Source organism: Sus scrofa, chromosome 8 (genome assembly GCF_000003025.6).
Source record: "Sus scrofa isolate TJ Tabasco breed Duroc chromosome 8, Sscrofa11.1, whole genome shotgun sequence".
Classification (NCBI taxonomy): Eukaryota; Metazoa; Chordata; class Mammalia; order Artiodactyla; family Suidae; genus Sus; species Sus scrofa.
In genome coordinates, this window is record NC_010450.4 from 37,408,924 (window position 1) to 37,435,836 (window position 26,913).

At 37.2% G+C, this 26,913-nt stretch overlaps 1 protein-coding gene across 6 annotated transcripts in view; it reads left to right on the forward strand.

Annotated features, from left to right (window-relative positions):
* Nucleotides 1–26,913, forward strand: part of ATP10D (ATPase phospholipid transporting 10D (putative)) — a 124,031-nt gene that overhangs the window by 1,247 nt on the left and 95,871 nt on the right. The window contains exon 2 of one of the 6 annotated variants that reach the window (XM_021100569.1): nucleotides 23–74. The exons of 4 other annotated variants lie outside the window; for them this stretch is intronic. The gene's annotated coding sequence lies outside the window, so the exon portion shown is untranslated. Of the gene's footprint in view, nucleotides 1–22; nucleotides 75–540; nucleotides 656–26,913 lie in introns of all 6 variants that reach the window. One more of the 6 variants, XM_021100568.1, reaches the window with a different exon arrangement.

The following is a 26,913-nucleotide window of genomic DNA, read 5'->3' on the forward strand; positions in this document are numbered from 1 at the left end:
TAACACATGGTCACTGTTACAGGGTAAACGTGTTCAGTGCCCACGTGAGCCCTCACTCCAGTCTATCCCAACAGGTAATGTCTGCTCCTTCTATTACAAATGTATATTACTTTACATTGAGATCTCTTTTTTCATTCAAAAGGAGGTCATTCTATGTATGTTGAAAAACAATTCTCCAACATTCAGAAAGTTTTAGAGGTTTTAAAGAGTAACACTGTAATTGCTGATTTAACATTTGTTAAACTATATGAACAAGATGGAGAATCTAAGCATTCTGAAACAGGATAATTAGGACTGTTTGACTTTGCATTGCAAAAACAATACTGGTACAATGCAGTTGCTTAGTGACTAAATAGAATTTGAAGAGGATATCATTTATTTGGATGTCGGTAAATGAAGGAAATGCTTAGCATTTAATTTGCAGTAGAACGGAGATGACTCATTTGTTCAACCGGTGTACTTCTTAGAATTTAAAAAATAAGAAATTAAAAAATGTCCACATAGTCAGGCCTTCATTATGGGTCTTCCTGTCTATTCTAGATCAAAGTAGTCTTTTTAATGAAGGAAAATAAAAAAAAATAAATGACGGAAAATCAGAGAAAATGCTACAAACAAGATCACATGGGAATTCTCAAAACCCAATGCATTAGTGAAGGTAAATTTAATAGCTTGTTAGTGCTTGAAAAAAGGTGAATCTAATTATCACAATTTTGTGTATGATGGATGCCATCACCTCTTCTGACCAATAAAGCAGGGCAGCAGCTTTCCTTATCACCCAAAAAAAGTTTGTTGTGTGTTCTCTTAAAACTTCATTCCCTTCCTGTGGAACCAGAGGGAGTTCCCAGTGGTAACGAACCCAACTAGTATCCATGAGGATGCAGGTTTAATCTCCAGCCCTGCTCAGACGGTTAAGGATCTGGCATTGCCTTGAGCTTTGGTGTAGGTCACAGTCACAGCTCAGATCTGGCATTGCTATGGCTGTGGTGTAGACTGGAGGCTGAAGCTCCAATTAGACTAGCCTGGGAGCTTCCATATGCTGCAGGTGTGGCCATAAATTTAAAAATAAAATGGAACCAGAGAGATAGAAAAGTCTCACCTGTGCCTTCTGATTTCCCATTAAGGCCTGATTTACCGGAAAACTGATAAATTGGAATTTTCTTAAATGTTAGGAAGTTATATCAGTCTTGGAACATTTTTGCTCATGGTTTCAGAACAAGAAATGTAGAAATGCACCAGGTCAGGTTGGTCTCAAAAAATGAACTGAATTGAGTTTTGTTTATATGCCTAGACTGGTTTTGTCAGCTTGGGGAGTTTTCAAAGCAGGTTTTCATTTGTTTTTACTTTTTAACAGAACCTCACAAAACTCTGCCCTTCTCACATGTGCTGCCCATAAATACAACCTATCCTAAACCCTAAATGGACTCATCTGTAGTTTGCTGTAGTTTGTGTATCCTGAATTGAAATTCCTCTGCTATTCCCAAATAAATCATCTCTTTGAGCTTGCTTCAATTTACCTCTTTAAGTCAACACTACTGTCTTAGATGGGTTTATTTCATTTCAGAAATCATCTGAAACAATGCTTTGGTTTTTTTTTTTTTTATTATATGGCCGCACTGGTAGCATATAGAAGTTCCTCAGGCCAGGGATTGAATCCAAGCCACAGCTGTGACCTATGCCACAGCTGCAGCAACGCTTGAACCTTTAATCTGCTATGCAAGAGAAGGATCCAACTGATCCTTCTCTGACCTCAGCCACTGTGGTCAATTCTTAACTGACAATGTCCTACTTTTGGGGAAAAAAAAATCCAGTCTATCCACATAAACTATTTGTGGAGAATAAAGCAAATGTTAATAGTACTTATGTTTGGGTGGTGGGATTAAAGATTTCTCTTTTTCTCATGGTATTAATCTATAGTTTCTACAGTTTCTACCCTGAATATATTTTAGTTAGCAGAGAAAGAAGCCACTATCCCAATAAAGCAATTTGCCCTAGATGAAGAGCCCATAGACAGTGTTATCTTCAGCTCCTTTGACAAAGCCTCCACCATCTCATTGTGTGTAATTCCTTGTCAGGTGTCATTGTTTCTGAATTATACTTGCTGGTGAGAACGTTTGGATTGTAAGGGAAATCATAAGATAAAACTTATTTCTAGTGGCATTCACTCTTCTGCCCCCAGCAGTTTTCTGAAATAACAGGCAGTGTTGGACTGATTTGAGTTGTATTCCTTTTCATTTCCTGTTGATTACATTTGTAAGGATCTTGTGCTGATAAGCCTTAATTAAATACTCAATTTATTTTGCTAAAATCTTATTCCATTTAAGGACATTCTGAATGAAGATGAGTACAACTACATTTCTGTTAGTCAAATAGACTTAAAAATCTCAACTTTTTATGTGGATAGCTAAGATTTTTTTGTATCTTGGTTATAAGGAAGGTGAAAATCAGCTTTAAATTATGCAAAAATGTGAAGTCTTTCTCATCATTTTATAGTACTCATAATTACTTAGCATTATCATTCCCCTTACAGACCGTAATATAATATAGAAGGTTCTAGTAAAAATGTAATTACCTTTTCTTCTTTGCTAAAGTTTTTCATAGACTGGTGTTTTCAGATGTCCTTATGACAAAGGTTCTCTTTACTGATTTGCGATGTCCTTCAGCCAGCAAATTAACACTTCTACCTTGCCAGGTTAGAAAAATTTCTGAATCATTTAAAAAAAAATTTTTATTGAAGGAATTCCCATTGGGGCTCAGCGGTTAACGAACCCGATCAGCATCCATGAGGACTCAGGTTCAATCACTGGTCTCGCTCAGTGGGTTAAGGATCCAGCGTTGCCATGGGCTGTGGTATAGGTCGCAGACCCACCTCAAATCCCAAGTTGTTGTGGTGTTGGCCAGCAGCTACAAATCCAATTGGACCCCTATTTGGGAACCTCCATATGCCACGGGTGTGGCCCTAAAAATCAACAAAACAAATTTTATTGAACTATAGTTGACATACAATATCATATTTAGTTTAGGTGTATAACATAGTGATTTGATATTTTTATACACTATGCACCACACAAAGTTATTACAGTATTACTGACTATATCACCTTACTGTATATTATATCTTTGTGACTTATAACTGGTAGTTTGTATCTCTTAATCGTTTTCACCTGTTTCATCCCCTTTCCTCTGGCAATCACTAGTTCTCTGCATCTGTGAGTTGTTTCTACATGGTTATATTTGTTCATTGGTTTATTAGATTCCACCTATAAGTGAAAGCAGATAGTATTTTTCTTTTTCTGTCTTATTTTACTAAGCATAACACCCTCCAGGCCCATTTATGTTGTCAGAGATATCAAAATTTCATTATCTTTTTTTATGATTAAGTAATATTCCATTACACATATATACATCTTTATTATCCATTCCTCTGTTGAACATTTGGGTTGTTTTCATATCTTGGCTGTTGTAAATAATGCTTCAGTGAATACTGGGGTGCATATATCTTTTGAAATTAGTTTTTTTTTAATTTGGAGGGGCTAAATACCCCAAGTGGAATTGCTGAATCATATGGTAATTTTTAATTTTTGAGAAAACTCATATTGTTTTCCATAGTGGCAGTGCCAATTTATATTCCAACCAACAGTCACAAGTGTTCATTTTTCCCCACATCCTAAGCAGCACTTTTTATTTCTTGTTTTTTTGTTGATAATTGTTCTTACAGGTGAGAGATAATATCACATTGTGGTTTTGACTTCCATTTCTCTGATTAGTGATGTTGAGCATCTCTTCATGTGCTGTTGGCTATCTGTATGTCTTTGGAAAATACCTGTTCAGATTCTCTGCCCATTTTTAATCAGATTGCCTTTTTTTTTTATATTGAGTTTTGTAAGTTCTTTATATATTTTGGATATTATCCCCTTATCAGACATAGCATTTATAAGTATCTTCTCCCACTCAGTAGGCTTCATTTCTCTCGATGCAATAGCTTTATCATTTGATGTGGTCCCACCTATTTATTTTTGCTTTTTTGTTGCCCTTGGTTGAGACAGAGCCAAAAAAAATCTATATATCACTAAGCCTGATGTCAAAGAGCTGTACTGCCTATGTTTTTTTGCTTGTTTGTTTTTTGTTTCTGGCCTTACATTCAAGTCTTTCTTTCATTTTTCAAATATATGTACGTTATTTTTGTGAGAAAATGGTCTAGTTTCATTCTTTGGCATGTAGCTGTCCAGTTTTCCTAACACCACTTATTGAAGAGGCTATGTTTTCCTCACTGTGTATTTATGCCTCATTTGTCGTATACTAATTGGCCACGTGTGTGGGTTAGGGGCTCTCTATTCTCTTCCATTGATGTGTGTCTGTTTTTGTGGCAGTATCATACTATTTTAATTACTATATCTTGGATTATAGTTTGATATCAGGAATCAGATCTCTAGCTCTATTCTTTTTTCAAAATTGCTTTGGCTAGTCAGGGTCTTCAGTGGCTTCTTACAAATTTTAGAATTATTTGTTTTAGTTCTGTGGAAAGTGCCATGGATGGATAGATAGATTGACATCGTATTGAATATGTAGATCTCTTTGGGTAGTATAGATATTTTAGCAATATTAATTCTTCTGATCCATGAGCACAGTATATCTTTCTATTCATTTGTGTCAAGTTCAATTTCTTTTATCAACGTCTTAGCATTTTTTAGAGTGCAGCTCTTGAAATTCCTTGGTTAAATTTATTCCTAGGTAATTTTTTCTTTTCAATAGTGATTGTAAATAGGATTGATAGTTCATTATTACTGTATAGCAATGTGGTAGATTTCTGTTTATTAACTTTGTATCCAGTATATTTACTGAATTCATTTACTCTACTGTGTTGTTTTGTTTTTTGGTGGGAAGGGGCCCTTAGAATTTTTTATATGTAGTATCATGCCATCTGCAATTAGTGACAAGAGTTGCTTCTCTCTCAAAATTTTGATACCTTTTATTTTTTTCTTGACTGACTGCTGAGCCTAGGACTTTAAGTTCTATGATAAATGAAAGTGGGAGAGTTGGCATACTTGTCTTGTTCCCGATTGTAGAGGAAAAGCTTGCAGCTTTCCAATGTTAATTATAATGTTGGTTGTGGGCTTTTCATAAATAGTCTTATGTTGAGGTATGGTCCCCCTATACTCACTTTTTAAAAAATTTATTTTTTTTATTTTTGTCTTTTTGCCTTTTCTAGGGCCACTCCCGTGGCATATGGAGGTTCTCAGGCTAGGGGTCTAATTGGAGCTGTAGCCGCCAGCCTATGCCAGAGCCACAGCAACATGGGATCCAAGCTGCGTCTGCGACCTACACCACAGCTCACAGCAATGCCGGATCCTTAACCCACTGAGCAAGGCCAGGGATTGAACCCGAAACCTCATGGTTCCTAGTTGGATTCGTTAACCACTGACCCATGATGGGAAGTCTTCTCTATACTCACTTTGTTAAGAGTTTTTTATCATGAACAGATGTTGAATTTGTCAAATGCTTTTTCTGCATCTGTTAAAGTAGTTATATAATTTTTTAAAATGTATTTTATTGAAGTATATTTGATTTACAATGTTTTAATTTCTGCTGTACAGCAAAGTGATTCAATTATACAGACACATATATATTTTTAAAAAAATATTCTTTTCTGTTACGGGTTTATCACAAATATTCTGTAGCGTTCTTTGTGCTATACAGTAGGACCTTGTTGTTTCTCCATTCTGTATCATTCTATATATAATACTTTGCATCTGCTAATCCCAAACTCCCAGTCACGTCCATCCCTTCCCCCAATCTCCCTCCCTCTTGGCAACCACAAATCTTTTCTTTATGTCTGTATGTTCCTTTTTTGTAGATAAATTCATTTGCATTATATTTTAGGTTTCACATATAAGTGATACGATATGGCATTTGGCTTTCTCTTTCTGACTTACTTCACTTAGTGTAATAATCTGTAGTTCCATCCATGTTGCTGCAAATTTAATCCCTTTTTTATGGCTGAGTAGTATTCCATTGTACCTAACCTCCTTTATCCATTCATCTGTCAATGAATATTTAGGTTGTTTCCATGTCTTGCCTATTGTGAATAGTGCTGCTGTGAACATACAGATGCATGTAGGGTTTCTAATTATAGTTTTGTCTGGATATGCCCAGGAGTGGGATTGCTGGATCATATGGCAACTCAATTTTTAGTTTTTTAGGGAAGCTGCATACTGTTTTCCATAGTGACTGCACCAGTTTACATTGCCATCAATAATGTAGAAGGGTTCTCTTTTTTCCACACTTTCTCCTGCATTTATTATTTGTAGATTTTTTGATGATGGCCATTGTGACTGATATAAGGAGATACCCCATTGTAGTTTTGATTTGCATTCTCTAATAATTAGTAATGTCAAGCATATTTTTATGTGCTTTTTGGCCATCTGTCTTCTTTGGAGAAATGTCGGTGTAGATCTTCTTACCATCTTTTAATTGAATTGTTTTTGTTTGTTTTTTTTTTTTTTGAAATAAAGCAGTATGAGATGTTTGTATATTTTGGAAATTAATCCCTTGTCAGTTGCTTCATTCTCAGTTTTTTTTTCCCCATTCTGTGGGTTTTTTGTTTTGCTAATGGTTTCCTTTGCTATGCAAAAGCTTTCAAGTTTAATTATGTTCCTTTTGTTTATTTTTATTTTCATTACTCTAGGAGGTGGATCAAAAAAGAGACTGCTGTGATTTATGTCAGTGTTCTGCCTATGTTTTTCTCTTAAGAGTTTAAAAGTATCTACCCTTACACTTAGGTCTTTAATCCATTTTGAGTTTTTGTGAGACTGTTCTCATTTCATTATTTTACATGTAGTATCTCAGATTTCCCAGCAAAACTTATTGAAGAGATTGTCTTTTCTTCATTGTATATTCTTGCCTCTTTTGTTGTAGATTAATTGACCATATGCGTGTAGGTTTAAATCTTGGCTTTCGGAGTTCCCGTCGTGGCGCAGTGGTTAACGAATCTGACTAGGAACCATGAGGTTGCGGGTTCGGTCCCTGCCCTTGCTCAGTGGGTTAACGATCCGGCGTTGCCATGAGCTGTGGTGTGGGCTGCAGACGCGGCTCGGATCCCGCGTTGCTGTGGCTCTGGCATAGGCCAGTGGCTACAGCTCCGATTCAACCCCTAGCCTGGGAACCTCCATATGCCGCGGAGCGGCCCAAGAAATAGCAACAACAACAACAACAAAAGACAAAAAAAGAAAAAAAAAAAATCTTGGCTTTCTGTAGTGTTCCATTGATCTTTATGTCTGATTTTGTGCCAGTACCATGCTGTTTTGATTGCTGTAGTTTTGTAGCAGTCTGAAGTCAGGGAGCCTGATTCATCCAATTCCTTTTTCTTTCTCAGGATTGCTTTCGCTATTCAGGATCTTTTGTGTTTCCATACAAATTTATTTATTTATTTGTTCTAGATCTGTGAAAAATGCTATTGGTAACTTAGTAGGGATTGCACTGAATCTGTAGATTGCCTTAGGTCATATAGTCATTTTGACAATATTGATTCTTCCAGTCCAAGAACGTAGTATATCTTTCTGTTTGTTACATCTTCAGTTTCTTTTATTGGTGTCTTATAGTTATCTGAGTACAGTTCTTTTGCCTTCTTTTTGATGTGATGGTAAATGGGACTGCTTTCTAATTTCTCTTTCTGATCTTTTGTTAGTGTATTAGGAATTCATGAAACTTCTGTGCATGTCTTTAGCTTTCCATAGATTTTTGAAAAGTTCCTTTTTGCAAATTGCTGTGGTGACTAATCCAGAAAATAATTGCCCTATTAATGTATAAAAAAGAGTTTTACTAATTATTTGAATAATTTTTAATTATTTAAACAATATAATATATACACCATTGGGATAGAAATGAAAAGTTTAATAAAACAATTTTTAATAATTCATGGAGAAAATTATTTAGAAATTAAAAATAAATCTCTGCAAAACACACTCAGACACAGAAAACTTATGATTACCCAAGGGGAAGGAGTCGGGGGAGGGATAAATTAGGAGTATAGGATTAACAGATTCACAACTAACATATATGAAATTGATAAACAAGGATTTGCTGTATAGCACAGGGAATGATATTCAATATCTAATAATTACTCATAATGGAAAAAAAGGATATATATGTATATGTGACTGAATCACTGCTATACATCTGAAACTAACACAATATTGTAAATCAACTATACTTTAATAAAAAAATTTTTTAATGTGCAAAAAAATAAAGTCTCTCCAGAGTATATTTGAATTGTTCATGTCAGTGGTTTTCAAAGTCAAGTACCTAGACCAGGAGCAACAACATCACTGGGACACGATAGAACTGCTGATTCATAGTCTCTGCTGGATACTGATTGAATCAAAACTGGGGGGAGTGGGGAGGGAGGGAGAGTGGGAGAGTGTGTGTGTAGCAGGTGGAATCTGTGTTGTCACAAGCTCCAGGTGATTCTGGTCTATGGTAGTTTGAGGACACAAACTTTGGGTAAATACTTCCCTCTGTGAGCAGGCCATACTCACTGGGATTTGGCAGGAAAGTGCCACCTGGTCTCCTTCCTCCCTCCCTCTCATTCCTCCCTTCCCTCCTTCCTTCCTTCCCTCTTTCTCTCTCCCTCCCTCCCCCTGCTACCTCCTCCCTCCGTCTTTCTTTTTCCATTCCTCCTCTTTTCTAGTCTCTCCCCCTCTCTTTTCCCCTCCTCATCCATCTTTCTTTCTTTCTTCCCAATGCACAGCATGCAGAAGTTCCTGGGCCAGGAATTAAACCCATGCCACAGCAGTGACAATGTTGGATCCTTAACCCACTGAGACAGCAGGGAATTCCATTTCTTTCTTCCTTCTTTCTTTCTTCCTTCTTTCTTATTTAATTTTTAAATTGAAGTACAGTTGATTTACAATATTTCAGGTGTATAACAGTGACTCAGTATTCTTATAGAGTATGTGGCATTTAAAGTTGCAGTTTGTCTATTTTATACATAGTGCTTTGTGCCTCTCAATTCCCTAACCTTGTCCTTTCCTCTTCTCACTGGTAACCACTACTTTGTTCTCTATATCTGTGACTCTGTTTCTGTTTTATTATTTTCATTCTTTTTAAAAAAACTTATTTGAATTCCACATTTAAGCGGTAACATACAGAATTTGTCTTTCTCTGCCTGACCATGTTGTTGCAAATGGCAGAATTTCATTGTTTGTTATGGCTGAATAATGTGTCATTGTGTGTATATTTATATGTAAAAAAACATATATACATGTGTGCATGTGTGTGTGTATGGGGGAGTGTGTCTATACATAGACAGTTTCTTTATCTACTCATCTTTTGATGGATGCTTAAGTTGCTTCCATGTTTTGGCTATTGTATATAATGCTGCTGTGAACATTGGGTACAGGTATTTTTTTGAATTAGTGTTGTCATTTTCTTCAGTATATACCCAGGAGTGGAATTGCTGGATCATGTAGTAGTTCTATTTTAAGTTTTTTGGGAACATCCGTACTGTTTTCCAGAGGAGCCAAATGAATTTCATTCCCACTTTCAGTGTACTAGAGTTTGCTTTTCTCCACATCATTACCAACATTTGTTATTGGTAGAGTTTTTGACCATAGCCATTCTGACAGTTCAGAGGTGAATACCACATTGTGGTTTGTTTTCTGCTTTTTGTGAAAATGTCCACATGTTTAATGTTGGCAACTTTATTTATTTATTTGCTTTTTAGGGCTGGTACCTGTGGCATACGGAAGTTCCCAGGCTAGGGGAAGGATCAGAGCTACAGCTGCTGGCCTACAGCCACGCCAGATCCTCAACCCACTGAGCGAGGCCAGGGATCGAACATAACATCCTCATGGATACTAGTCAGATTTGTTTCTGCCGTGCCACAATGAGAACTCCCCGCATAGTGGTTTTAATTTGCATTTCTCTGATGATAGTATGTTGAGTATCTTTTCATGAACCTGTTGGCCATCCCCATCTTCTTCAGAAAAATGTATATTCAGGTCTTCTGACCGTTTTTTAATTGAATTTTTTTATATTGAACTCTGTGAACTGTTTATGTATTTTGAATATCAACCCCTTATCAGTCATATCAGTCAATATTTTATCACATTAAGTGTGTGGTCTTTTCATTTTGTCGATGGTTTCCTTTGTTTGCAAAAGCTTTTAAGTTTAATTGGTTCCCATTTGTTTATTTTTGCTTTTGTTTCATTTGCCTTAGGAGACAGATCCAAATAAATATTGCTACAATTTATGTCAGAGTGTTCTGCCTGTATTTTCTTCCAGGAATTTTATTGTTTCTGGTCTTGTATGTAGATCTTTAATCCATTTTGTTTATTTTTGTATATGGTATGAAAACATATTCTAATTTCATTCTTTTATGTGTAGCTGTCTAGTTATCCCAGCACCACTTACTGAAGAGACTGTCTTTTCTGCGTTGTATCTTCTTACCTCCTTTGTCATAGGTTAATTGACCATAGGTGGGTTTATTTGGGGGCTCTCTATTCTGTTCCTTTGATCTGTATATCTGTTTTTGTGCCATTGTCAGGCTGTTTTGGTTGCTGTAGCTTTGTAGTTGAGTCTGAAGTCAGGGAGCCTGATTCCTCCAGCTTTGTTCATTTTTCTCGAGATTGCTTTGGCTGGTCTACTTTAAAGGCCTCCAAGAAAGACAATTCCATTGGCTTTTCTATATACCATTTCAAATATCTTGGTATTATCCCTGAGCTGGCTTCAAAAGCCATTATTTTAAGCTTACAAAACTGTCCAAAAAGACAGAGATTTGTATTGGTTGGTTTTATGTTGTTATTTACTTCTTGGAAACAGATTCCCTTCCACACGTTTTTGTAAATATTTTCATAAGGGAAAAAAGAGGAATATTTTTTTCCCATCCTTTGATATTTTTGGAGGATAATTAAAGGAAGCAAATACGAATCCTTATGACTCTCAGTAGAGAGTTTGTGCCTAGGAAATCGTTTTCCCTGAGTGTCTTTGTAGAGGTGGGGAATAATATTGATTCCTACCATGTGCATTGAAATTGTTATCAATTAATTCTATATAGAGTTCCAGCATAAAAGCGTTTATTGCATCTGTACATATTCTTTTAATGTACTTTGGATTTAATCAGTTCAGATTAAGTCTCTCCTTTAGTGCTGGAAATTTTGTTTGTCAGCTTATGCCAGGCCCATGTGACATGAACGTGGTCATTTCAGAATATCGTACACTAGTCATGTTATGAAGATATTAGGAATCAGCAGAAAGAATCTTGAAATAAGTTCTCAAGTAGGAATTAGGAACCTTCTGATCTATAAGTGATTTTCTCCTTGACTGACTGTAATTTCTAATGTAAAGAGTGATGAAGGTGATATTTGAGAAGCACAACAGACAATTTGAGGCTACTTTGATATCTAGAATTGTATATTATTTGCATAAGAATAAAATACTTTAATAATTAAACTTTCTTTTGCAGAGTATCATTTAAATTCTATTTCAAATCTAATTTTCCTTGAGAAAACACTCCCAAAACCATCTGGCTCTTTAAGTAAGCTATCTCTTAAAATTTAACCAGCTATATCTATGAGGCATTTTTAGTGACTGTCTTTTGTCCACAAGAAACCTGAATGATTTAGTTGGATTTGCAGCATTTTTAATTACATTCAAAGCTTCTTGGCAAGGATATGACACATAGATATTCCCTTAATGATGGAATTTATATACTCAATTTTGCTTTTTCTCTGATGTAATATGGATATTATTAGAAATTCATACCATGCTGCTTATGGACTTGGATGTGAATATTCTTCAGTGTTGAGGCAGCATGCTTGTTTTGCATTTTATAAGGCTGTTCTTAAAAACTTAAAGGATTGTATCTTTTCCTTATATTTAGAAGAAATACATTAACTTCTGTGTATGCATTTCTCTACCATAAACATAGGCATTGTGATTAAAGTTGAATAGGTTTTGTGTGATTATAGTTTTGGAATAGTTTTTGATTGAAATAAATATCTGTCTTCTAATTATAAAGTAAAAATACATGTTCATGGTAAAAAAAAAAAAGGAACAGCTACAAATGATACTTTAAAATCACTTATTAATGTACTACCTCAAAATAGCCAGTATTGAAGTTTTAAAAAATATTTAATTCCAAATTTATATATATGTGTGTGTGTGTATTCTAGTTGAGATCATAGTTACAGACAGGTCTAAATCATGGTTTAAAACCTTATAGACTTCAAGCATTTTCTTATAAATTTTATTTAAAAATTAGTTTTAATAAATGCACTATATTTCCATTTAAATATACCACAGTTTAACAGTTTATCTTTTTCTGGACATTTGAATTAGTGCCCTTTCCAGTGCTGAATTGATAGTCTTTCTACTCAGGGTCAAAGAGAATGAACACTTTTAAGGTATATTACCTATTGGTTTCAGAAAATTAAGAGGCTAGACTCCCCAAGCACTATATGAAAGCTTGCCTTCATTCAATACCCTGAAATAAAGAAACCCCTTGCTACCGTCAAGAAAAAAAAATACTAAATCTGCTTTGTTTTTCTTAGATTGGTCGTATAGTAAGTATATATAAAATATATGTATATTTTTCTACATATTTGCACTTCATCAGCTTCTATGTATTTGTTCATTACTCTTTGCCCAAGTATGTTCTTTTTGTAAATGTTTAAACCAGAAATGAGTAATTTCTAATAATTGCTTTTACAAAGTATCACTATTAAAAAAAAATAGGCCATTGTGAGTAATAATGGGACTCCTTACCGTGACCTTGAACCAATAGGACAGATCCTACAAATTAGCCATGAAAGTTTTCAGATAGATACAAATCTGAATAAATCTTAGTTCTTCTAACATCTCAGGATATTGCCATGTTCAATTTTAGCGGGCATGAAATGTATCCCAATTGAGTTAAATAATTTATGATGCATTCGTAATGACATACTTTAGACATTAACAAAAAGCCTTACCTGTAGATGTATGAGTACTAAAATCATAGTGGAGAGAAGAGTTGGCTTATATTATGAGCTGCCACTGACTTGATGTGTAGTATTGGGCAAGTCATTGTCCTGAATCTCAGTTTTCTTGTTTATAAAATAAAATATTTAGTTGGATACTTAAGTTTTTTTTTCTTTTTTTTTTTTTAAGCTTTAACATTCTGGTTTTCCTATTTAAGTTGCTAAGCCTTGCCTTATCATCTTTAAAATACTTTTCTCCTACCTGGCAGAAATGTTAGCATCCAGTGATTAATACGTGCACTCAAAACAGTAAGAATAGCTGCGCTTAATTATTCTATTATGTGTCATTTACCTTTCATATAGTCTCATTAACTCCTTACAGTAAACCTAAAGAGGAGGTCTTATTTTGCTGGTGGGGAAGCTGAGGGTTATACAAAGTCCCACTGGGGCTGAATGGTTAGTCAGAATTTGACTCATGAATGACAGAAAAGCTCCTCCTTCCACTCTGCTAGTTACCTTCTTTTGAAGAAATGCGATGGCTGTGTAAACCAGCATTTTCACCTGTGGCATTATTGGCATTTGGGGCCAGATTAATATTTGCTGTGGCGGGCTATCTTGAGCATGATAAGAGCATCCATGGCATCTATCCGTTAGCACTCACATTTCAGCGACACCAAAAATGTCTCTAGGTATTACCAAAGGTCCTCTTGTGTGTGGTGAGGAATTACACCCAGTCGAAGATTGCTGATGTAATACAACTCAAGTCATCAACAGTCGCAGGCAAAAATAATTGTTATCTCTGGTAAAAGTCAGGGGCTTTAGGCCATTTTGGATTTCAAAGATCAGGATGGAATTGACTAAGAATCCCTGTGAAGAACCCTGCTCCATCATTCAGCAGTACTTATTATACGTTTTTGATTGCTTGACCTTTACCTACTTGAGATTTTTCTTACTGAAGAGTACTCATCCCCTGGATGCATAGTACACCACCACGAACCTGACTGGAAATTAGTTGATTTATTGTAAAATAATTATTGAGTACTTGCCATGTGTTGGGCATTGTCGAGTTACTGTACCTGGTTAAAGCAGTGAGCCAGGTTGTCCTAGAGAGGAAACAGATATGAAACAATTATAGCTCATTCCCTTTCTTTTCTCTTTTTTTCTTTCCTTTCCCTTCTTTTCTTCTATCCTGCCACACTTGCAATATATACAAATTCTTGGACCAGGGATCCAACCCGGGCTACAGGAGAAACCAGAGCCACATCAGTGACAATGTCAGATCCTTAACCTACTGAGCCACCAGGGAACAACACCTCATTCCCTTTTCTTTCAGATAATCATTTTAAGCACATCTTTAGGATAACAATATAATGTGTTTATCATATTTGACACACACATGCAAATACAAACACAGCTAATCACATAGGGCTAAAGTTTGCCCTCTTTCATATGAATGAGTGAAGATAGCACACACTAGGAAATTTGTGTTCTACCAGTTTAAAAAGATACTTGGGCTCTGGTTTTCAAAACGAGTACTTATCTGGGGTCTGGCTCCATTTCAGAACTGACTTGTAATTGTAATACTCTTAGTATTTGTGGCTTTGAAACCGGGCCATAAACATGTCAGAGTTTGTCACACGGGGCTTAATCTCTGAAGTAGTCAGTTAATGAGGGAATCTCATGAATTGCATGCCTGATCTCTCTCCTGAACTCTACTCTACAAGGACAAGAACCACAGATTTTTTTCAATGAATTTTGGTTGCAGTGCCTGGAACAGTACCTGGCTGAGCCATGGTAGCCTTTTGGTACATATTTATTAGGTGTGAATATGTACCAAAGGAACATACCTAAGGAAACAAGATCTTTGAGCAGTGAAAATAGGTTTCACTAAATAAGTCTTCTTAAGTTTCTGTATTCTCCCTGAAGACCATTGAGATTGTTAACTCCATTTGTTTCTTCTAAGCTAGTTGAAAGTCTGAGTTCAGTCTTGATAAAGGCAGATGTTTGGGCAACCAAGAGAGACACAAACCTATAAACTCAGACGTGAGCGTTCAAAACAGGGAGGTCTTCACCCGCTGGATGAAAGCTTGTGGATATGCCTCCGAAGACCCGGAAGGCATCCCTGTAGAGAGCACTTGGCAGTAACGGGTGTTCTGAGCATAGGTGCTGAACTCTCATAAGAAAATTTATTTGGAGTGCTACATAAAACGTAGGGAAATTGAGAACACATTCAAAAGGGTTTCTGTCATGATGAAATTGTACTGATACTTAAGGGATAAAACCTTAAGCCTTCTGGAAAAAATAGGTTCCTGGGAAGAACTTCCTTCCTGACGATTTTAGAACAGTGAAATTCAAATACTTCAGCTATGTTTAAAAATAGATTCTGTTTGTTTTGTTTCCTTTTTTATGTCTTTCTGTTGCAGAGTCTTGTTAGCTTTACCTGCTGTAGCTCTTAATATAAGTGATAACTTTAGCATTTAATAAATAATAAAAGCTATAATGAAATACCTAAGTTTTATCACTTCTAGAGTTGGTGTGTGTAGCATTGTTAAAGATGTTTGGTCATTACTACATATAAGAGGGTTATTTTATTCATTCATTATGTCCATTCCACAAATAGGTATTAGGAGTGTGCTCTGCCTGATACTGGGCTAAGCCTGGGTTACATCCGTAGACAAAGGAGATAGAAATTCCTACTCTCGTGAAGGGGGAAGGCAGCAAGACCTAAAATACAAGTATAGTTATGTTGTTAGTGACTTAAGAATTCTACGAAAAATAAAAAAGAAGAGTAGGGATTACTGAGACAAAGCGATATAGTGAAGGAATGAAGGAGGGGAGAAGTAAAAGTTTGAAGAGGACATTGGGAGGCAGGTATGTGAAGCACTGGTGGCTATTAAGATGGGAACCTCTGGAGGATTTTAAATTATGGGATTGTCAGGTTGTAACTTCAGTGTTAACACGACAGGTAATAGTATTGGACTATGGTGATAGTTGTGGAGGTGATGCCAGGTGGTGAGAATCCAGATGTATTTTCAAGGTAGAGCCAGGAGTTTCCTGGTGGTTCATGGGTTAAGTTGTGGAACTACCACATACTGTGCGTGCAACCAAATAAAAGTAGAGCCAGTCATATTTGTTGGCTTGTGAGAGAGAGAAGGGACCCGGGATGACTCAAAGCCCGTTGGGCTGAGGATCTGGAAGGATGGAGCTGAATCCACTACCAGGGCCAAGTCTTTGAGGAAAGCGGATTTTGGGGGAGCTCCATTTTGCACATTTTACCCCTTGGGAAGGATCCCACATGAGATGAGCTGTCTCATTCGGTCAGAAGTGCACATCTGGAATTTAGGAAGAGGTCTGTGCTAGAGGGTGGTCACATGGAGGGACCCTTTAGAACTTCTCTTCAGATAGCTTTGGTTTTCTCAGTCAGGTAGAAACTTGGTCATCAGCAGGAAGAAAGTTGAGAGGGAGTTGTGGAAAATTAGGAGAGAGTCAGAAACAGTTGTCTTTGTGGGCAAGTGAAGAGACTAGGAATGCTGTATGAGTGAGGTTAGCATGTACGGCCAACCATGGTTCATGGTCGAGAATTTAAAGGGACATTCCATGTGCTGGAAACTTCTTTTTCACCATATCTTTGTACGTATTTTTACATATTTTCAGTTCTCTGGCATTTTTTTTTTTTTTGGAAAGTGTTGCTGCCCTTATGAGGGTAAAACATTAAAACAAAGGAGGTGACATTAATTGGGACGTTATTTATTTCTCTCAGCCACTTTCACCTTGTAGGTATTAGAACAGAGTATGTAGGGTTTTAGATATAACTGCCTTGAGTATACTAAGTTAAGGGTTTTGCCAAGAAAGAAGTGAAAGTGGAGCCAAGGGGTTGAGAGAATATATAATACAGGGAAGTGATAGCAGTGTTGACGTAAAATTCAAACTGTGAGCAGGGAAATGAGGCCACCCAAGAATGAGAAGCAGTGAAAAGGTGGTGATGGGTCAGTTGCTTAAAGGTCCCTGTGGGGTCAGAAAATATTGAAATCAGGTTAAAAATGGATCATTTTATGTATTTATTTATTCATACATTCATTTATGCATGCATGTGGCCACAGCATTGAGAAGTTCCCAGGCCAGGGATTGAACCCATGCCACAACAGTAACAATGTCAGATCCTTAACCACCAGTCCCATCAGGGAACTCCTGAATCATTTAAATTTTATTCTTAAATAGTGAATCATATTTCAAATACATGGAAAGAGTTTTCTACTGAATTCATCTAATGATTTTTTTCAACTTAAGCACAAGTATTTGAGTTCGTTAACTTTAGTTTTTCTTGTTTAAATTTTTTTTTTAATCTTTTTTTCTTTTTGCCTTTTCTAGGGCCTCTCCCGAGGCATATGGAGGTTTCCAGGCTAGGGGTCTAATTGGATCTGTAGCTGCCAGCCTACGTGCCACAGCAATGCCAGATCCGAGCCGTGTCTGCGACCCACTCCCAGCACAGTGAGTTCAAGGATCCAGTGCTGTTGCAGCTGTGGCGTAGGTAACTCAGATCTGTCCCTGCAGAGAGGCCAAAAAAAAAAAAAGGATGTCCATGGATAAGTGGCATGTAATTCAGTACCTCTGTCATGGTACTAAGGCCCAAGATACATTTTCCCCCGGGGTAATCCGTGTTCACATTCCTAGAAGTAAAATGACCAATTTCATGCAGCACAGTATAGACCAATGATGTGTTGGAATGCGTTTCAGTGAAAGCAAATCCTTAAAACTTCCAAGGTACTGGAGTCCCAAAAATAGCTATCTGAAGACTTAGCTCGACCCATACACTGTGATTCTAGAGGAATTGGTTATCTTCATATTCTTACTAAGACAAAACTTTGCAGATACTTAAGTTTTACTCTGACAAGCTTTAAAAGCGCAGTGTTAAACTTTGCTTGAGGTAGGGAGTTCCCATTGTGGCTCAGTGGTTAACGAATCCGACTAGGAACCATGAGGTTGCGGGTTCAATCCCTGGCCTTGTTCAGTGGGTTAAGGATCCGGCGTTGCCGTGAGCTGTGGTGTAGGTTGCAGACGCGGCTCGGATCCCGAGTTGCTGTGGCTCTGGCGTAGGCCGGTGGCTATAGCTCCGATTAGACCCCTAGCCTGGGAACCTCCACATGCCTCAGGAGCGGCTCTAGAAAAAAAGGCAAAAGGACAAAAAAAAAAAGAATGGCTAACTTTTCCCGGGATGGAATAATGCATCTTTATATATATATATATATATATATATATATATATATGTATATACACACACACCCCAGTTATATTTTTACACCTCTGTCTTCTTCCCAAAGAAACACGTTGTGTTTAAACATTCTAATTTAACTCTTCATCATTGCTGAAGATGTTTTCATCAGCAGTGATATAAGCCTGTCACTCTTTTCCGGGCAGGGTCCCTTCCCACAGTCTGAATGAGAGGCCATTTCTGTGATCCTGAACAGTGACTTTTGTTTCTATTTCCCTGGTATTAACCATAGTGTATTTTTCAGGTCATTGTTGTTGAATGAGTTGGGAATGAGTGAGCTTGATTTAAGCCCTCTTTTCTAAAAAGGGCTATGTGCCTGAGTAGAATTGACCTTTTCCCGTTTAGCATCCTAAAAATGATAAAACACCAGAAAGATTGGGTATTGGTCAATGTGAAAGATACTGTGACTTAGTTTCTTATATACCTATCCAGCACATCCTTTCATGATGATAATCACCAATTATCAATTACTTTAGTTCAGTGTTTTAGTTCCATTGCACTTCCTTTCATGATGATAATCAATTATCAGTTACTTTAGTTCAGTGTTTTTGGTGATGTATTACCTTTGCATGATCTCGTTTTATGTCTTAGATACAGACTGTGTACTTCTACTGGGGACTTGGTTCAAGAAGTTCAATTAACAGGAACTTTTAAATAACATGCAGAATTCCAAGAGGACTTTAGTTGGCAAATCTGATTCCAACCACTTAATGAATGAATGATTTCCTCCCTGAAGATTATATGACTTTATTATTGAAAAGCCATACTTTTTTTCATTAAGTAAATTGAACTTTGTCATCACCAAAGCTCGTATTAGATACATCTACAACTGTTCATATTTTATCTTCTTTTCCAAAGATCATGGTGGGTAAAGAAAAACACTTTCTTTTTTTTAGATAGCAGGACAACAGTTACTAAGAGAGTCAACGTGTCACCCTGACACCTGACACAACAGTGAAACCCGCAGAAATAGCAAATGAGCTTGCTGACATCATTATTCCCTGTCAGATAAGGAATCAGTCTCCTTGCAGTAATAAACTTCTTAGAGTTGGGCAAGTCAGAGATGACCCAGATTGGAACAAGCTCAAGTGTTATCAGGGCTCACTGTGCTTTAGGGAAGGTTACCTCTGACTTTCAGTTCAAGGAGACTTTCATATCTTGAGTCTACCTCAAAACAGTTTTTATCTTATTCTCAAAAACCCATGGCTATAAAAATTTCTCAATTTTTTTTTTTTGACCCTGGTAAATAGCTTCTCATTCTTCCAAGGTTTGGAACATATGAGAACTTTGATGTTGTGTTAGTGTTTTCTCATCTTGGTCAATAAGGTTAGAAGTCTGTCAAGGCCAGGACCCATTGTTCTTCCTTGCTGAGCTTTTGGAAATGATTGAAGTAGATTATGACTTTATCAAACCTGCAGAAGAAAGAATCCATCCTGAAGGCCTTGTCATGAACCTCTGGGGATTTTTTTGTGTAAACTAGATCTTCGCTGTTTCAGTTTATTTTAGCCTTAGATGTGGGGATCAGCATGCATCAGCTGTCAAGTCATTGGTACGTAGCCTTGGTCTATACTCTGAAAGGAAGTGGGCTTCCGTAGACAAGAGTGATACCTAGTAAACTGGTCACTCTTAATTTCAACTTTACATTTTGGAATAAGGTTATTGAGCACAGAGTAGTTGTTCTCAAAGTGTGGTCCCAGCACCAGCAGGAGCAGCACTACCTGGAAGCTTGTTAAACATGTCGATTCTTGAACCTCACCCCAGACCTGTTGAATCAGAGGCTGTGGAGGGGTAGGTGTGTGGTTTAGAACACTCTGATGCATGCTGGTATTTGACAGACACAACAGAGCATCTTGAAATGACTGTACATAAGAATGTTTTTCTTGTTAAAACAGGTGAGCTCATGTATGTATTTCAAGTTGTTTGTTGGCTGGTGATGACCTCAGAAAACTTTAAATACTAACTGGGCCCAAGGAAATTCATTATCCTGTATTTACCTTTGGTAATCTGCCCTACTGCAGACTTCATTAAGCATTCATTAAGGGAAACAGGATTTTTTTTTTTTTTTCTTTCTAGGGCCGCACCCGCTGCATGTAGAAATTCCCACACTAGCGGTTGAATCAGAGCTACAGCCGCCAGCCTATACCACAGCCACAGCAATGCAAGATCCAAGCCCTGTCTGCAACCTATACCACAGCTCATGGCAATGCCAGATCTTTAACCCAGTGAGCGAGGCCAGGGTTCAAACTCGCAACCTCATGGATTCTAGTTGGTTCGTTAACATCTGAGCCATGAAGGGAACTCTGAAACAGGGTTTTTGAGAACTGTCTGCTTTCAAGTACATTGGTGTCCAAGTAGAAACATAGAATGATAGGTTATTCTAGCTACACTCTCTTATTGAATGATTTTAGTTTTTAATATCTAGAAAAAATAGACTCGTTAGAAATAATTTGGTTTCAAATGATTATATTTGATTATTTTTAATTTTAGATATAAATACCATTGTATAGTCAGAAAGGTATGCCTTTGGAGTCAAAAATTGTGTGCCTCGAGTTTTCAGACTTTCTTTGACTTTTTGTTCTTCTGAAAAGTGGAAATGAAACTCCATACCAAGTTGTGAAATTTAAATGACATGTAGAACATAGTAACAGTTTATAATCATTAGAGAAGTGTTAGTACTTATTCTCTAAGCAATGTTTGGTTTATATTTATTTCTGAACATAATTGATTTTATGCTTAAAATTGACAGTTTATAGATATAAAATTTTAATTTTTTTCCCCCAGCTTCTGTGAGTGAAAGGAATACTGGGTCTTGTAATATTGTATAGATGTAACATCAAGGGCAGCATTAGACTGTTTAATTGCTGTTAATTCCCACTTCTTTGTTAAAAAACTTTAAAAAAATTATAAATCAGTACACTTTCACTCTAACAAGGAAAAGTTAAGCTCTTTCTATTCTTTTATTCTCAGCTTAAGATAGTATTTGTAGCCTCCTGTGAATTATTCTTTACTTTCATTCATGTCCTTGAAAATGTATGTAAACATAACACGCATCCAGGCAGTTTGTGTTACTAAGGGAAGTGAGCTAAGGCCAAGCCAGTTGTAGATTCTGCAATGCAGTAAGAAATAGAACCTAGACCTTTGGGTCTATGGTATAGGAAACAGTCCATGGTTCCTGTTTGGTGGACCCTGTGTCATGTCCCTCCTCTTCCAGCCTGAGTTTGGAATGGCAGTGGGTTCCTCATTCTCCACAGTTGGCAAATGACTAAATGGTCATATCTTCATGAGGAACTAGGCAGGTGATGGGAGCTGCATCCACTCATGTGCATCCTAGATCTTTGCAAATCCTGTTTACTGATTAGGTAGTAAACCAAAGTGAAACTTAAACTGTGTCCAGGTTCTCATTCTCAACATTCTTTGAACCAAGGTTAGTCATTTTGGTCTGTTCCTTGTTCATTTTTACAAATGTTGGATCATTATATTTACATTTCTGTCATTTGCTTTTTTTGTTGTTGTTTCAATATGTCATCAGTCTGTCAGTGGTTGGGGAGGTGTCATTTTTAATAGATGCGTAATATTTCATAATGTGGCTGTGTTACACTTTAGTCATGTGATCTCCACTTGAAAGACTGTCAAGTTTTGAGGTTATTGTTGGCACCCCTCTCCCCTAAAAAAACCAACTTCATTTATAGATCCTTGTACATATAATTCCAGATAAGACTCTCCAAAGTGGAACTACTGTGTGAACAGAAATTTAAAATTAAAAAAATTTTAAGAGATGTGTTTAAAATTATGTATGTATTTGAAATTTTAAGAGGTACTGTCAATTTGGGGGGTGGAGATAGGGGAGGAAGGTTATGGAAATTCACCCTCCCTTTGCCAGAGAGGTTTTTCCTCCCTGTCCTTATCAGCACTGGCTATACTGATTTGTTTTAATATTTATCAGTCATACGGAAAAAGCAGTATCTCCAGGATAGCTTCAATTTGCAATCATCTGGTGACTGGTGAGGCTGCGTGTCTCTTCATGCTTATTGGCCCTTTAGATTTCCTCTTCTGAGAGTTGCTTATTCACATTCCTTGCCCAATTATATTAGGCTTTTCCTTTTGTTCTTATAAATTGGTATGAATAATTTGGATATTAGGGATATTGAGTTTGCCAATCATTATCAATTGCACTCATCTCTTGATGTTATTGATGATTTTTTGTTATATAAGATAATAGATAAATGAATAGTTAAAATAGTTCTTTACTAACTTCTCTCTTTCTTAGAAAGTTTTTCCCAGCTAACAGTAATAAGATATTGTTCTAAATTTTCTTCTGGTAAATTCATAGTACATTTTACATTTTTTATTCTATCTAGAGATTTATTTTTTAATTTAAAAGTTATTTTAAAAATTCATTAAAATATTTTAATAAAATATCTGTTTTTAATGTATAAAGTAGGAATTTAACTTTGTTTTCAAGATGGATGAAACCATTTATTTCAGTTATTTATTTCGGTTATTAAACAAATTGCTGTTTTCTCATTGAGTTGAAATTCTACTTTTGCCGTGTATTACATTCCTATTTATACAAGGATCTACTTTTGGACCCTCTGCATTAATTTTCTATAAGTTATCACAAATTTAGTGGCTTAAAAGAACCCTGACTTACTAGTGTATAATTCTGTAGATTAGAAGTCCAAGAACCATGAAATTGTGTTTTTTGCTCAGGTTCTCAATGGTGAGATTAACATGTCATCCAGGAGTTCCTGTCATAACTCAGCGGTAACAAATCCAGCTAGAATCCATAAGGGCATGTGTTCGATCCCTAGCCTTGCTCAGTGGGTTAAGGATCTGCCATTTCTGTGAGCTGTGGTGTAGGTCACAGATGTGGCTTGGAACCCATGTTGCTATGGCTCTGGTGTAGGCCAGCAGCTAAAGCTCCAATTTGATCCCTAGCCTGGGAACTATATGCTGTGGGTTTAGCCCTAAAAAAAGGCTAAAAAAAAAAAAAAGAAAATGTCATCCAGACATCCAGACTGAGTTTTCCTCTGAAAAGTCTGGGGAATAATCTACTTCCAATTCATTCAGATTGTTGGCAGAATTCAGTTCCTTGCAGTTTTAGGACTTTAGTCTCTGTTTCCTTGCTGGCTGTCAGTCGAGAATGCTCTGAACCCCTTGAGACTACCACCACCGTTCTTTTGAGTTGTATTTCATTTACTAATAGAAAATTGAGTTTTTATAGAGTTTTTCATCAACATTGATAAATTGGTTTGTAATTTTCTTGTGGCAATTATAAAGAAGTTTATACATATTTTTAGTACAGATATTTTTATGATTATAAATGATGATTGCAGTAAAGTATTTTTTCTGCCATTTAGTTGCCTTGCTATGAAATAGTATTTGCCAGTTGGGTGTATGTAGTATTGGTTTGTATTAATCCTATAACCAGTCCCTCTCTCAGCATTAACATACATTAAGAATTTGGATCTTGGAGTTCCCATCGTGGCGCAGTGGTTAATGGATCCGACTAGGAACCATGAGGTTGCGGGTTCGGTCCCTGCCCTTGCTCAGTGGATTAACGATCCGGCATTGCCGTGAGCTGTGGTGTAGGTTGCAGACGCCGCTTGGATCCCGAGTTGCTGTGGCTCTGGCATAGGCCAGTGGCTACAGCTCTGATTCGACCCCTAGCCTGGGAACCTCCATATGCCACGGAAGCGGCCCAAAGAAATAGCAAAAAGACAAAAAAAAAAAAAAAGAATTTGGATCTTTGCAATCAGTGGTCATATTAACTTGTAGATTCCAGATAAAATGCTGATGGCAGTTACTTAAAGCAAGGTGCCCAGAGTTAGGTGGCCTTTGACATTGCATTTCTGGGTAGTATTAGGCTTTAAGTGGCCATGCTGAGCCCAGGAACATGCAGTTAATCTTTCATATAGTTAATCTTTAATGGTATTTTCCCATCACTAACCAGCAGTAGGTTTGCTGTAATCCAAATTTTCACATAGTAGTAGTTTGCTCTTAGACTAAAAATGAAGTTGGGAATGGAGACTTTAATAAAACCATATAAACTGTAGTCTTTTTTTTCTTCTTTTTTATTGAAAAACCTCCATCTTCTTCCTACCTTTAAGGACAAAAGCTCGTTCAGGGTAGTGTATCCAGATGAAAAACATTCTTTCTTATTCCAAGTGGTGATAATTGACCTTTAAGCACTTAGTTCTTGGTATACTTACTTTTTTTTGGTTAATTCTCTCAGGGTTCCAATCAGTGGCAGATTATCAGATCAAATAAAGCATGGAGCCGTTTGATTTATTAGCAGCAAACCATGACAGATCAGCTCTTTGTGGAGTGGGTTAAACCTTAGAATTATGAATGATGTTCTTGAAAGATCCTAAAAATGCTTCATAACAAGTTGCTCATTACAGCTTTTGTCTATGAGGTTGCTCTTGTTTACACCTGGGAACAGCTGAGAGCGTTTTGCTCTACTCAGCCAGCTGGTTGCCTGGCAGACTGTTCAGCTCAATGAAAAGCCGAGTTGCTAAAGCTGCATGTGACCAGGTGGGCAAACGTGAGTTACATATACTTTAAGAAATTAGGAGTTCCCGTCGTGGCGCAGTGGTTAACGAATCTGACTAGGAACCATGAGGTTGCGGGTTCAATCCCTGGCCTTGCTCAGTGGGTTAACGATCCAGTGTTGCCGTGAGCTGTGGTGTAGGTTACAGGCGCGGCTTGGATGCTTGGCTCCAGCGTTGCTGTGGCTCTGGCGTAGGCTGGCAGCTGCAGCTCCGATTAAACCCCTAGCCTGGGAACCTCCATATGCCACGGGAGCGGCCCAAGAAATAGCAAAAAGACAAAAAAAAAAAAAAAAAAGAAATTAAACATAGGTGAGTGGCTGAGTGTGGTTGTTACTATCAATTCTGTGCTAACGGATTCTCAGTTAACACATGAATAAATACAGTAGTTGGGAGAACACTATCCAGAGTATCACCACAGTTAATCTTTACTTAGCACTTCCTATGGTGCACACACTGCTCTAAGGGCTTTACATATATTAACTCACTTAATCCTCACAACAACCCTTTGATCAAGGTTAGTTGGCAAGTGGAGGTGCCAGAAATTGATGTTGGTGTCTGGCTCCTGAGTCCATGCTGTTCATCACTATTTAACTGCTTATTAGTCTTGGCAATTTAGTAAGAAAACAATGGTTTCTGCAGAAGTCTTTTCAGGCCTGGAAAAGCAGATTCCTTCTATTAATAAAGGTAGAATGATGCAATCACAATCTGAGAGTGACTGCATCTGTTTCCTGAAAGTTTTGTCTTTTACTTCTGCTTCTATTGAAAGGACCGCCAGGCTGAGCCATAAAGATGAAACAGGGTGTTTTTGTTTCCATTTCCCGTCCTGCTACCTTTCTATAAAATTCAATGCTCAACAGCCATTTGTTGATCATCTCACACTGGCCAAGTGTTAGTTTCTGGAGAGTCTGGAAAAGACTTATCTGTGTTCCTTGACTTTGAAGAAAGAAGTTAGCTCTAGCATGCTGCAGCAAGTGCAGTAACTGAGCCATGCCCAGGACTATAATAGGAGCAGAGAAAGGAATGCCTTAGGGGACCTCCTGTGTCAAACCTTCTCAATGTCCCCCACTCTTAGGTAAATCTTAAACAGCCTAGAAGGTGAAGAGAAGCCGATGTGGTGAGTGGGCATATGATTGACCAGCCCTCCAGAAAGATAGGGCAGCATTTGCAAAGGTGCCAGGTATAGGCTATACTTGGCAACCTCCTTGATAGGTCACCTGGGTACTTATTAAATTTTGCATTCGTGGGCCCGTATTCTGTATCCTCTGAATCAGCATCTCCAGGGGGAGTGCCCTCAGGGTCTGTGATTAACAGGGGCCGCAGAGGATTCTCATCTATGGAGCTTAGAAAACACTACACACGTGAAATACAGTTCATGAACATAGAATGAAATTTGGAGAGAATGAGGATGAGATCAGGTGGCATGAAGGTCATTTTATGTCATGTCTGGCTTTTGTGGTGGTTTGCATTTCTGTTTGTATGCTACTTATTGCTACTTCCTTCTCAAGTATCAACAGATGTATTGAACAGAGCATTTATATAGACCTGGAAAGCTTTAATTTGAAAGCAATATATTGTAAGTTGGGACTTCAGCCCAATTTACAGGGTTTCCAATCTTGACTTAAGCTGAGAAGCAGCCAAGGAGGAGAGTGAGGAAAAGAACGAACATTGTTCATTCACAGTGTGCCCGTGACTCTATTGGCAAGCGGAGGCTAAGAGGTTAATTACACAGGCCACATAGCTAGTAAGTGATGCAGCTGATACAAAAACCTGGGTCTGTAGAACAGGAGGAACTTGATTTTTTTAAAAGTGGGGATCAGATGGCTCTCTTATTCAGTGAAAATACATGTACCAGACAATGGACGGTTAGAGTTAGGGGCTATAGTAAAAGTTTTGACATTGGTTACATGTGAAAATATGTGCCCAATATTCTGTATTTTTTTCTTTGTGAGAGAAGCTAATTATCAATATTTTATATGAGTTTACCTCCATTTAAAAATATCGGCCCTATGTTAGAAAAACTTAAAGCAGTGTGTTTGCCAAAACCATTACAAAATACATCATTGGGTAGAATTTTGCTTAAAGACTGTTGGTTTGTGACTTTGAGATTATATAATCTATAAGGTCTAAGCTTTAAAATG